Below are 14,337 nucleotides of genomic sequence, written 5' to 3' on the forward strand. Positions count from 1 at the left end.
TATTCCAATAGAAGCTGCACAGAAACGCAACTTACACAAAATCTCCAAGTCTGCACTCTTGTAATTAGAGCAACTACTGACAAAGATTTCTGAGTTATTTCCCAGCATTTCATTCCTATCACCAGTGGAAAACTTTCTAAAATACCCAGAATTCTCCAAATCTCATAAGCTGCTAGGAATGATGACATACATGGCATCTGTCCTTAACCAGGATCACTCTTTTACCTTTGGAATAAACTATGCTTTGCAAACCATTCATACACTGAAAGGGTGTAAAGCAAAGAAGCAATTACCATCTTGTAAAAGCCAAAATCCTCTTCAGATTTCTTAGTGAAAACTGGTACTAAAGCAAGTCTTTCATAAAAAAAAAAAACACGTGGTGTGACGCGAACTTTCTGAGGAAAAGGGAAAGCTGTGTCAAGAACCTCAAGAATTCTCTACTAGTAAATGTCCTTTCCAGACTACAACTTCCCTGACGTGGCTGACTTCTCTAAGTCCTGAGTTTGGTCTACTTCATCAGAATGGACTTCTCTGCTCATTCCATGATTTACTCATTTCTGAGAATATTGTAAATTATACTCTATGTGTTAATGATGAAAATAAGTGGACAATTTGCTAGGCCCATTTTCAAAATGGTGGCAGAAGAATTCCAAGTGCACACCACCGGGCCAGAAAGTGGTTTGTGGACAATTACTTCTAATTTCTAGAAAAGTCATTTTAAAGTCTGTGGATGCCAGTGCAACATACATATTTGCCAATTAGCTCAAATTGGCAATAAAGGATATGACAACTTTAATATATGGACCCTGCCCCATGGGGTTGGACCCAGATGCAGACACGCATGATGAGACTGAGGGTCAATGCAGCATCATGGTCAACACACCATGGAAGCAGCGCTTCCCAGGTCCTGCACCTTTCTTGAGGCAGGGGAGCAGTCCTGCAGAAGCTGGGGTATTCTCTCTGCCACAACCCACCTTTCCAGGAGAGCTGACTGGCCTAGTTCATTATAGATGTGTCAATCTCAGGAAAGCGGCATTGTTACCTAATTCACCAGGGAAATCCTAGAAGCACTTGTGTGGATACAAACTGATTGAATTACTATGCAGTGTTATCTGGCTTTCTTTCTAAAAGCCATAGGTGTCAAATGGAGAGGTGTATATGTAAGTTTGTCCTGAGATACTTCAGAGCAGACCAGGCCAACCATTCACTTTTATTTGAGGAGGATTTTTTTAAAATTTAGTCAGTTCTTCCAAGACAGGGGAACTAGGTATTCATAAAAGATCGGAAGTTCCATAAATCATTGCCCCAGGCATCTGGGTGGGTCTTCAAATGAATAAAGAAGGGACAGAGAAGGCAAATTAAAGAAATGTTTACGCTGAAATTTCATGTGCCCGAAACATTTAAACAGACAGGACCTGAGTAAATGCAAATACCCCACCCTACAAAAAGCATGTGTGTCTATAGGAAGGCGCCAAGAATGAAGCTTCAAGGGAGGGATCACCAAGCTCTCCTCTGGCTTGAATCTCCTTTAGGAACAGACATTCTGCACACACTTTTTAAAAATAATCTCTTAAAAACAAAGATATACACCAATTTTTCAAATATTTGTGTAATTGCTGACTTTATTTTTTTCATTTCAGATTGCCTAAACTTGATATTGTGTCTGTCACTAGGCTTCCTTACACAACTGAGTGGGTTTTCCCACTGGCTGGATGGGCCTGCCTAGTGCACTCCCCACTCTTACCAAGTAACCCATCAGGGCCATGTGTTAGCAAAGACCCCTGGAGATAAAGGAAGGAATCTCTTTAAATAGATCATCCTCCCTCTAATTCAAAATTAGCAGCCTATATTAGATCGAACCCGTAACTTTCCTTTTCATAGATTCATTCACTAACTACTATGTAAACTAGCTTCTGTTGACCAAAAAAGGCCAATCGTCTGTGCCAGATATGAACTTCTGAACATAGTCAGAATGGCAGCACCTCAGCTCTCTGCAATCCCAAATGAACTACAGACCTCTTAAAAGCCTAGGATGGCAGAAAAAGCACCAAATACATTCCTGAGAGCATGAAAACGAACAGTACTCACACGTAAGTCTACCCAGTGCCTTGGTCACGTGTCAAGCAAAGACGGGAATTATCCAACATTGTCCAAGATCACATACCTTACTTAGGATAAAAAGGAACTGCTATTCTGGGATTTTTCGGGATTAACCCTTTAGCAGTCCTCTCCAATCCAATTCGACAGAAATACCGGATGCTTGGGAACAGATAAAAATTTCAACTACATTCCACTCGCAGTTGGGCTAGTGATTTTAGTCCAGATTTGATCATAAAGATAACACTGAATATTAGGCACTTCATTAAACTGTAGGAGAAGTCCCAATCTTTTAGATGATGGTCAAATGTAGACAAAGACTGTAAGTCATAGGCCAATATACTCACTAGAGAATAACTTCACAGAGACACATTTTTACAGTACTACTGCGATAGAGAAAAATACTAAAAATAGAAATAAAAATAATTCAAAAGTAATGTGATTCCATAACTCTCACACCAAACTGGCAATTTGTATGAGTTTTTCAAAGGGAGAAACAGAGCCAATCTTGTAACATCTGTAGTAAAAGCCCAAGACCAACATTAAAGAATTATTCATGGAAAAACATTTTCACTACAATGAGCCAAAGCTCAACTGCTAAAAATACATGTAATGTGCACACAAGTGCATGGGTGTGCTAAAGTATTCATTTCACAGTATTTCAGCTTGAGCTACATCACTGGATTCTCCCCACTCAAACATTCCAGGCTAAAAAGCAACATAGGATTGAATCCACAAGACAGACCTGTTACTGGTGAGGAATTGCAGCAGAAAGGCTGAAAAGCACTGATAGGTGGAGGTGGAGCTAGAAGTAGTTACTGATGGGACAGCCTCCTTCCTCTTCTTCACAAACTCTATTTATGGGCTATCAGCTACAGTGCACCGGAAAAGGATAAAAATGAAGGCAGAAAGAGCATTCAAAAATAGGAAACACGTTTCAAAACATTATAGTCTGAGTAAGGAATGGAAAATAAATAAATCATATTAACTTATATCTACTGAATTGTTTAATTGAAAAGTTCCAGCTGAGCAGGGGCACCTGGGTGACTCAGTCGGTGAAGCCTCCAAATCTCAATTTCAGCTCAGATCATGATCTCGGGATCATGAGGTCAAGCCCTAATATGGGGTTCCATGCTGAGTTCCTAATATGGGCCTGCTTGAGATCCTCTCCCCCTCTGCCCCTACCCTCACACAGGTGCTCTCTCTCACACACACACATACAAATTTTAAAATATATATTTAAAGTTTTGGCTGAGCAGTTACGAGCAGGGACCAGGAACTAGGTTCAAATCACCCCACCCTTAACCAATTCTCACCTTGGGGTTCTTAATGACTCTGTGCCTCAGTTTCCTCATCTGTGGAGTGAGATAATAGTACACTTATTAAATAAGTGATAGAGACAAGGAGAACAGCAGGTAGCACAACATCCTCGGCCATGAAGGTTAAGCTGGTACCCTGATGGCTCTAAAACGACCAGAAACTGCATCACAAAGATTTACTAAACACCAACAAGTGCACACTTTGTCCTCTTAACAAAAATGTTTTTTAAACTTTTTATTTTGGATCAGCTAGCAGAAGCCAGGAATAAAGCATTTTTTAAGTAAAATTTGTATTTACATCTCAGAAATTATAGTCCATCCTGATGTTTCAGTCTAACTTCTCAGCTGGTGAGGAGAAAAGTGAGGCTATAATTATGAAAAAAGCAAAGATGGATTCAAGCTTCCCAGCACCAAACTAAAAGGACGGGGTCTGCTCCCAGCCCAACCAGGATCCCGCTCAGCAGCAGAATAAAAATTTCAATGACAAAATGCACTTATCCCCATAAGAAAGGCAATGCCTCTTTTTACTATTTTAATTATTCCTCCCTCCTCCCCTTCCCCTATGTCTCTTTCTCTCATTGTTTCACAAGAAAATACATCATTTTAATAATCAGGAAACCCCACAAAATGTAACACATTTCTAAATAACAATAATTCCTTGAAGTATTCCTTATAAAGCATTCATATCCCCTTTTACTCAATCGGAATTCTATGTGGAATCTATTTTAAATAAAAATTCAAATGCAAATCCTAATGCCCATTTTTTTCTTCATAAATTCAAAAATTCTAACAACGAAAGAAACACAATTTGCTTGGATTAAATAGCATTGACTGTGCTATATACACTCTTGGGTACAATGTTTTTAAAAACAGATTCAAAGGTACACCACAACCAAGAGCCAGTTACATGCCAGATATAGTGCCAAGGACTGCAGGCAATAAAAGTGAATTAAACAAAGTTCATGACACAAATATTTACAATCTCACAGTAACACAGCAAGAATGGCAATTCTCTTTGCACCTAGGGCCTCAACCACCAACAAAAACCACCTGGTAACTTTTACTTTTTCTTAAAACTCCTTCCTGCTCCTACTAATTGTTGGACAGCATGTCTGCAGTCCTTGCTAAATACTATACACTGCATTTTGAAATGGTGGGGTAGAAACAGGGGTATAATACATTCCGGGACTTACCAACTTCTTGTATTTTGACATTGTAATTAGACACATAAGAAAGACCAAAACTGGCATCCCATAAAATACTATGGAGTTCCCATTCATCAAGTTAGGTTGCTCTGGCCAAGTAACTTTCATCTCATGACTTCCCCACATCTTGGTAGACATCTTGCTACTACCAAGCACTCATGCTCCAATTTGCTCAAATATTATTAAACATTCATGTACAACTTTAACCATAGATTTTACCCAGCATGAAAGCAGTATTGGCTCACACTGGCATAACAAAGCTGGGAGTCTCTAGGTCCAAGAGTCTCAGACAGCGGACGCTGGTTACTGACATACAGATGATAGGCCACCACTTTATAACTAAATGCAAGTAAACCCAAGTGCCTCCGTCCAGGTGAGGGTGACCCTGCCCGCTACACGGCAATACAGAGAACCACCAACCAGAATGTTCCACCAGGACACCAAGGATACAACCTTTTACTTCAATTTCAAAGGAGTCCAAATTTAGACTGTGCTCTGGAACAACATGAAAAACTTATCTTGAAGCATGTTTTTAGAGTTCTCTAATATCCACTGGATGACTCACCATTATGTATCATAGAGGCCAGGTACTTTTATTTCTAAAAAAGGAATATGTTTGAGTGTTGAGGGGGCCAGCCTGGTGCTCTAAAGCTTGGTGACTAGGCAAGAAAAACAAGAGAGAAGCTGGTTCATCTCCAGCTCAGGAAAAGTGATTTTTAAGGACCAAAGGCGTATTTAAAATGTCACACTTAACTCAAGTTTGCAATTTATTTTCCAGCATAGTCTCATGAATCTAGTCAACATTTAAACCCTACTCAGTAGTGCTAATTGGTTCTACCTCTTAAAAATCTGTTTAACAAGCTATTCAACACTCCCTGGTCCCAAGCTGCCTAAAAAAATATTTTGAAAGCATTTACTAGGGCACAACTAGGAATCAGTTTTTCCAGCAGTTCTTCCCAGGCTGAAATACCCTGAACAGCAAAACAGTCTCCTCTGATTGAAAGAAGAAAAAATTCACACTCCCCATGTCTACCACCTAATAAGGGGTCTATTCATCAGTGAAGGTTACAGAAGTTTCAAGGAATCACCAAGGAAGTAACCGTTGTCTAACTTTATAAATGACAGAAATGAACCCATTTGTAAGAGGAACAAGACAGATCTGCATGTTGCAGTCAGATTATCTACAGATGTATACTCAAGACTATGAAATTACTCCCCAACTATCCATAATTTCGTTTAATCCTGTCAAAGCATTCCAAATACAATATGTCAAATATAAGGGAAACACCAATGTACCCTTCACTAACTCAAATCACCAGTAGGAAAAAAACAATTTAAAGAACTATGAACAGGGCAGCCCTGAGCAATGTGGCTCAGCGGTTTACCGCCGCCTTCGGCCCAGGACGTGATCCTGGGGACCCGGGATCAAGTCCCATGTCGGGCTCCCTGCACAGAGCCTGCTTCTCCCTCTGCCTGTCTCTCTCTCCCTCTCTCTCTCTGTCTCTCATGAATAAATAAATAAAATCTTAAAAAAAAAAAAAAAGAACTATGAACAATCCTTATAAGCCATCAAATAAACACTGGAGACAATTATATCTCCTGTTAAAAATTCTATTACTAGCCATAAAGTGCTTAATATACATTCATAATTTTAGACAAGGCAACATAAAATGTTAGTGATATTAAAAGCAAGGATTAAAAAAAAAAAAAAAAAAGCAAGGATTAAAAACTTACCTGGCAAAAGTTAAGGCTACATCTTATTTGCAACTGGCCATAAGAAAATGCTTCATTTAAATTTGTTATGAAAATAACATGTCATGAATTAGCAAATTCAGGCAAGTTTACTTCTAATGAAATCATCTTTCAAATATTTTTTAAAATTTCCCCATAATAAATTAAATAAAAAAAATAAAAAATAAATAAAATTTCCCCATGGAGCTTAGAGGTCACCTTCCCATCAGTTTGGTCCTTCCCCCCATGTTCTCCCAATCATTATTTCCATGTATCTCTTAGCACCTCTTCACCCTTTCCTAGGCGCTTCAGAACAGTAATACCAAATCCTTTCGGCTCCTCAGTCTGGAGGCTGTCTCTGCAGCCATGAGCTCAGCAGGCAAGTAGGCATGGGGGCAGGTGCATGTGTCAGGGGGTATGCACAGGGGCAGGTGTGCAAGGGAGTCAGGAGCAGCAAGTACACACAGGAGGGGGCCGGCACACACGAGGGGAGGTGCACATGCAAGGCAAGTATGCACCTGGACAGGTGCACATGAGGGGGACGTAAGGCACAGGGTGGAAGGCAGGTGCCCATGGAAGGCAGGTAGCACAGAGCCAGGTGTGCACAGTACTCCACCAGGGTGTGGTGGCCCATCTGGGCCGATGAGCTTGCTCAGAGCCCAGCACACCTGTTCTCACTGCATGTTTAGTAATTTTATACTGACCATGTCTTTCAGTTGTTCACAAGAGCTGGTCCGCCAAGAACAGAACATCTATCCCACTTAGGACTTGGAAGGGCGTGCACTGTCAATGTTTTTATGTAATTATTTTTCAGTTGATGTCATTAGTCTTCAGGATTCAATTTGGAAGGAAACAACAGGATCAAGCTCTCCCATAATCCTCCATAACTTTGTTTTGCTTTGGCTTAAAGTTTGAGAACACTCATTATTATTAGTCCTTTTAGGGGGAAGGACAGAGAGAAAAGGATGGATAAGATGGCAGAGAGAGGAGAGCCCTTATTTTATGGGGAAAAGGCGGGAAGATCCATGTGCTCTGAATGCAGTCTCTCAAAATGACTACCATGCCCCTTTGAGATCTGGCAGTCCACTTGTACTCTAGGAAATCCAGTCACCCCAGTTACCCATACAAACACACACAGTCCCTCCACTCCAGGGTCTACTGATCATCTGCCTGAGAATCATCTCCAGGGCTGGGTTACACAGATTGCTTCATTCTTCTTTCCAGCACAATCATTTCAACAAATCAATTTTTTATCTCTTTGACTAAGAATGCTATAGAATGTAGGACACACTAAATCTTTAATAATAGCTTTTTATTGGGAGAGAAGAGAATACTAATGCATTAGATAAACATCTCTATTGAAAGATACAAAGATTTCAGTTACGGTACACAGCTACTCATCATCACCTCAGATATGGATACAGATAGATACTGGGCAGATAAAAGCATTGATAAATGTTTACAATAAGTTTTATAAACATTGGAATTCACAACAATGACCCAATGATTAGAGCCATGAAAGTTTCAACTATAGGAATCGAAAGTGAAAAAACCCTATGTACTGAAACACTGGTAAGATCTTTTAAGTATATGGGCCAAAAGCAGCTCATAATTTTTAAATCATGATGAAAATCACCACAACTTCTACAAATAATTATCACTACTGGCTTTAAACAAATGATCTTTCCCTCTTCCAAGTCTGTATTTGTCATTTCACTAAAGCTCATCAACATCTATGACCCCTTAGGTGTTTTTGCAATCATACACTCAAAACCCAAGACCCAACAGTCAGAAAAAAAATTACAATATTTTAAATTCCAAAGAAGCCTTATGAAATAAAAATGCTGAACATAGGCTACAGGGTACACTGCCACAAACAGATTGTAATGCACATTACTCAGTACTGGGGTCCATGTCTGTGAGCCACTGGGGGCTGGAATGGATCCTGCACATGGAGGCACCAGCAAACCCCGCCACCCAGGTCCGGTGCAGGTGCCACACTTAATAGGCTGCCCAATGAAAGCAGGCTACTCACAGGATGAGTCTGATCTTTGGTCAGGAGTCAGAACAGCAAAAGTGATTAATAACCAGGAAGATGACAAGTGATGCAGAAAAACCTAGAAATCACAGGTACAGCACAGTACTGCTTGAAAAGTGTCAAAATGCAGGATGAAAACTGACCCACAAAGTGTCCACTGTCACTCCCACTAACCGAACTTAAGTATTTTCCTGAAACACCAAGAAACTTTCCACATACAACAGGGACTGAAAAGAACCATGAGAGGATGTGTTTTACAACAGAAGTTTATTTCAGGAGTATTTACGCGATACTAAGATGGAATCTTCCTCTAACACCCATGTGTTAATCGTAGGAGGACATAAACAGCAAGGGAAGGAAGACTCCTCCAAAGCAATGAATTCCTGAATAATAGAGAGCTAATATTAAGCAAATTAAAACATGTTTCAGGACACTGATACATAACAGTTTTCTCAACGTGACAAAAATCATAAGTTCAAAGCCTCAACAACAAGCGCCTTGAGATCAGACGACAGTGAAAAGCACCTTGCAGCATCGAAGCTCTGTGATCCAAAGACTGGACAGAGGCCATGGAGCAGGGGACAGCCTCACAGCCATAGGGCACAGCATCTCCAGTAGCTGCTAGTTGTCTTTCTGCTGAGGGGACAGTGTGCAGTATTCTTTTCAACTCCCCAAACACTGTTACTGCTGCTAAGGTGAGCAGCAAAGCTCTTTTAACAAAAACATCTCAAAATTCCCAAAGGATGAAGTCTGTGAAGCATTCAGTTAGCAACTGGCTGGATTTTTAGTATACCTGGAACCCAGCTACCCGAATGAACGGTATGCTCTGGGACGACCGCCCGTCTGGCTTAAGGACTCTGAAGTCAAGGTCAATGAGCAGTCCTCACTAACAAACCACAGAGCACACAGAAAGCTGGATGAAGAACTGTGTATTTTTTAATTTGGGGGCTCCATCTTTCCGTTACAAGCCATATCCTCTTGGGTAGTATTTTTTTTAAAACAAATGTATTCAAAGTGAAACAGCCACCGTTTGTCTAAGATGAAGTTGCAGCGTCCCCAAGGACCCGGTTCTCCAACAACCCTCCAAAGACACTGAACGGTGCAGCCGGGAGTGGCCACAGTTATAACTGTGTGTCCTGGTGGTGCCATCAGCAAACGAGAAGGGGAGTTCTGCTCCACCAAGTTTGAAACTGATGCCATTGTGGAGGGAAAAAAGAGGGAAAAAAAGACTAGTAGTTAAGTAGATGTGATGAATTGAGGTTTTTTTTTTTTTTCTCTTTTTAATTATTTAGGGTCAGGGTTGGGGAGTTTTATTCAAATAAAGGAATATTTAATCATAGAGAAAAGGACATAAAGTTTAATATTTAATACTGTCCTTTCTAATTGGTGCTATTTTCTCACAAACCAAGCTCCTACATGTAAATTTCTCACTAATTTTTATACTTCAATCTTTATCAGAATTAAGGCAAAGAATTTATACTACCATTTAATCATATCCTATTACAAGGGAGCTTTTTATTAGCCCTCCCTAGGGGCAAGTGAGAAGGAACTGCATTGTACCTGACACACCAATCACCTCTAGAACAATGACTGTCTCCTCACTTTGAAAATTTCACTATTCCATCCAAGCTCTACAAGGTTTTCTATCAGATATAAATTTGCCCCAAAGCTAAAAGCATCTCCATCAGGCAATCTCAGGACTGATAACAAGATCCACAGGATCAAAATCCTGTTTTGGTCAAAGATGGTACGGCAGGAGTCAAAGGGGTCAGCTGATGGATGTCCCACTGCTCACAGACCCTGATGCAGGGAGAGAGAACAGCAAACAGCAGGTGCCTATACATGTCACGGACGGCCCCTCTGGGGCTCTCTCCCTGGAACATGCTGGCAGTGACAGATATCAAGATAGAAGAGTCCCAGTTCTCAGGGAAATCACAGCTCCATCGGGCAAAAAAAAAAATACTATCCAATGATCTGTACAGGAATAACTGAAAGAAGATGAAATTCAATGATATGTGCGAAGTTACATTTACATTCAAGATACATATTTCTTACATACAAAGTCAGGAAGGACCTGGGTGGAAAAGAAGGAAATGTAGAGACAGAAAACACTGGGCATTCTGGAGAGTTCCATGAGCCAGAGCTCCGACAGGAACTAATGGGAGCAGTCCGACCTGGGATCCTGTGACCCACCTCGGTGCAAAGTGTGGGAGCTTCTGGGATACAGTGCAGGACAGTGTGGGTGTTTACACAAAGAGCATGAGGCCAGGACCTGCTCACTATCTTCACACGCTTCAAAGGCTCAGCAAAAGAGCTCTCACGGCTCCAAACCCTTGGGTATCACTGGCCAGAACTAGAATCAAGAGAAGTTGTGGAGAAAGAGATTCCAACTTCCAATGAGTGTTGAGTTGGAGGGACAAGGGAACTGAAAAGAAAAGGTTATGCTTCTGTTTAGGGGTGTCTTCCCTTGCAAGCTGGAAGGCATCTCTCTGGTCTGCGGCGGGAATTCTGAGTACTGAGCTCCAGACCTTGGGTCCACAGAAAGGATGAGGCAGCCCCACGTCATGGGGGTGCTCCCTGCTTGGGGATCAAGAAACCTGCTCCACATACTGCACTTTACCAACTCTGAGTCCAGCACTTCTATTCACTGTCTCCATTGCCCCACGCCACAAGAAACCTCTCAAGGCCCCTTTCCATGAAAATTCAGCTCACGTGTTAATCTTTAAACTGCATGACCATCATGCACCCTTGAAAACCATTAAAAATACAACCGAAAAGAGAAAACCAGATTTTTTTAAAACGAAGCCAAAACTGGATAACTTTCCCTAAAAGGCTGTAATTATAAAAATGCACACACAGTCCAGAGTTCAAGAACCAAAAGACATTTCTGGCAAAACTAGACACCCCTGATATATATCATGAATAAGGTAAATCCCCAAAAAGAATTTCCCCTTCCATGTTCTTCTCCTGTGCTGTGGAGTGTCCCAAATGTGCTCTGTGACGCTGGCTGTCAGTTCCCTCTGCTTCCCCTCACCGTGAGCACCACGCTATGCCTGTGTCCCCACCTGGCACACACCTGCCTCCAGCGATCACACCTGCCAGCCAGTCCCCGCCAGGAAGGATGTTCAGCTCCAGGGCCAGGTGCTGGTGAAGTAAAGTCACGGGGGGGGAGGGATCTGCCTTGCTAGGCCCGCTTCCACTCCCCAGCCCCGAACCACTGCTCCCTTCAACCCCATCTGCTCTACACTCAGAATCTTCTCCTCTCTGCACCACCTTACCCAGGCTGGAAACTCCAGGTATGTATCCTTTACCCATAAACTTTGGTTGAACCTCTTCACACACATCCCACAATCAATAGGTTAGCAGGAAGAAAACACTAAGATTTGAGGAAGGCAACACAGTACCAGAAAAAGAACACAGTAAAGCTTCTGGAGTCAGACTGAGCCAGTTCTAGATCCCAACATGTCCACACTTCCTTGCGTCACGGCCTTTGGCAAATTCAGCATGTTAATGTCTCTGAGCCTTGCGTTATACGACTTCTTAACAATAAAATGAAGAGAATGACAGTATCCATACAGGAGAGGAAGATGGGAGGCACGAATGACATAATGTACATAAAAGGCTCATCAGGGGCTCCACACAGATGTGAAACACAGCCGCAGAACCTGGTCCCTCACCCTACACAGAGCACGTGCTCGGGAAACAGCAGTGACCATGCCAATATGCCTGGTCCCACAGAGCCAGAACACAACAGCCTCTCTTCCCACTCCCTGTTCTTGCCCTGTGCCCACCTACTACGCCTGCTATCTATCCACTCAGACTCACGGCTAAAATCCTCTAACTTGTCTTTACTCCCAACATTGGTCTAAAGCAAAGTAAGGAAGAGGGAGCCGAAGTGTTTCTAGTGTGCTGAAATGGCCCTCAAGAGGGGATTTCTGGCAACTATTGATCTGTGCCCCATGGGAGCGGTCCTATGCTCCATCTCAAGGACCACCTGGCCCAGAAACTCTCCACGCCTGATCACAGGCCTGCCCACAGCCCTTCACAAGTTCATCTGAGATGCTCAGGCTGGACTGATCACAGGATGAATGTGGTGTGCTAAGGCCAGTACCAGGATCCCTGGGAGCTAAGGACAGTAAACGGGGACGGCTAATGAGCTCCCAGGCTCGCACGACACATCTCATTGTCCCGCAGGGTCCATAAAGCCTGGAGTGGCGCTCCACACCTTCAGTTTCAACAAATGCCTAAACCAACCTTTAGGGAAGCACTAACACAATCTCACCTGGGCCAGTGTCTGAGAGGCTGTCTCCTTTCCAGTCCTCTCACACTTTTCAAGGCATCTAAGAATAAACTGGTATCTACAGAAATATCAACATTCATTCTATGCCTTTATTACTCAGGAAAAGGCTGTAATGTTAGCTGCACATCCTACAAACAGAAAGAGACTGAGACATGATAGAAGAATCTAACTAAAATATGCATTGTAAGGTTCCACTATCAATTTTTTTCCATAATTCATATAATGGAACCAAGGAAGATTCTAAAAGAGAGTGCATATCAATGCTATTTTCTTGCATTTTTTTTACACCTTAGTTTTTTTTTCTGAATATTTCACTGGACAAAAGTATTTATTTTAGCATAGGCAGAAAGATTAGCCAACTCAATAGATTTTAGAAGAAAATGAAAACTATCTGGATTCTTACATTTAAAGATCAGACAGGTCCAACATGTCCTACCTCTGAGATTTTTCTTTAAGCTAAAAATGAGATTCTTAACAAAGTCCAATTTAGGGATTTTTTTGTTTTTTTAAAGCAAACAAGCCTTATTTAGGTAAAAGTACTAACGGATTTCATGTAACTGAATACTCTTAGCACAGTTAAAGAAAACAGAGTGGCAAACTCAAGTTATCTTCTTTGCCCCATTCCTTTCAAAATAATCTTTTTTAATCCAATGAGAATAGAAAGCTCCAGGCAGTATGTAATGATCAGTTTGGAAATTCAGGCCACACAGACTGAAAATATCAGCATGTAACTAGCTTTTTATCTAGGTTATTTCAAGAGGCTGCACCAGAAAACCAGGGACTATACAGGCTTGACTACAACTATATTACAGTTAATGGTTATTTTAACATTAATATACCTCCCAAAATCAAGTGCAAAATTCCAGATTTTAAGAAGATATGTTTTAACACATATTACTACTTCTGATTTACATAAGTGCTTATATTAGAGCACAGAAAAAGTAGAAAGAATATATTTTTATTTTAAGGCGGTTAAAAAGGCATTTAACCTAACATTACAGAACTTAAAATTAAGATCCAGTACAGAGCAAGTGCTCTAACGTTCAGTGAAGCAGTTGTGGGGGGTTCTACTCAGGGAATCTAGCTGCTGAAGAGGATTTTCCCCTCATCCTGGGACACCAGAGTCACTTGGGGGGGGGGGATCTCGAGGGCCGCTGGCCAGGAGGGGGCTCTCTGCCTCTGACAAGAATAACTTCACTCATTCAAAACAAGAATGCAATCAAAAAGCCTTTTTCACCACCCTTCTGTGATTAGGGAGAGAGAGGGTAGCACAAAGACCCCCTTCTGAGTTCATGTAAAGAAGGGTAGGATGCATGCCAGGTCCTGAGTGTTGACAAATCCTGATTCACTGCTCAAGTCACATTTAGCTCACATATAAAATGGGCAATTCAACCACTCGAGCTGGGGGCTGGGGCGTGGCAGGGGGCGGAGGGAGGATCTCAGAATGTACTCTACGTCTGTTTAAAAACAGACCACCATTGACAGGAGTTCTGACTCAGCATCATCTCTTCTGACTATTCTGCTTGGCCAATTGTCAATGCCTTTATGTGTCCAATACTGAATCAAATATCATTTTATCTAAGTTAGGAATGAGCCACGAAACACTTATCATTGGGAGTCATGACTATCTTAACAAGACTCTTAGCC

General features: G+C 41.6%; 1 protein-coding gene and 1 long non-coding RNA gene across 7 annotated transcripts in view; both read right to left on the reverse strand.

Moving 5' to 3' along the window:
* The window catches only part of TRIO (trio Rho guanine nucleotide exchange factor), a 354,258-nt gene that overhangs the window by 307,103 nt on the left and 32,818 nt on the right, over positions 1–14,337 (reverse strand). The window lies entirely within an intron of this gene.
* Positions 1–14,337, reverse strand: part of LOC144302282 (uncharacterized) — a 30,689-nt gene that overhangs the window by 12,770 nt on the left and 3,582 nt on the right. The window contains exons 2-3 of the long non-coding RNA XR_013369126.1: positions 3,414–3,452; positions 2,843–2,969 (exon numbers count right to left, since the gene is read on the reverse strand). This is a non-coding gene — a long non-coding RNA (uncharacterized LOC144302282). The remainder of the gene's footprint in view (positions 1–2,842; positions 2,970–3,413; positions 3,453–14,337) is intronic.

This window comes from Canis aureus, chromosome 31, assembly GCF_053574225.1.
Source record: "Canis aureus isolate CA01 chromosome 31, VMU_Caureus_v.1.0, whole genome shotgun sequence".
NCBI lineage: Eukaryota > Metazoa > Chordata > Mammalia > Carnivora > Canidae > Canis > Canis aureus.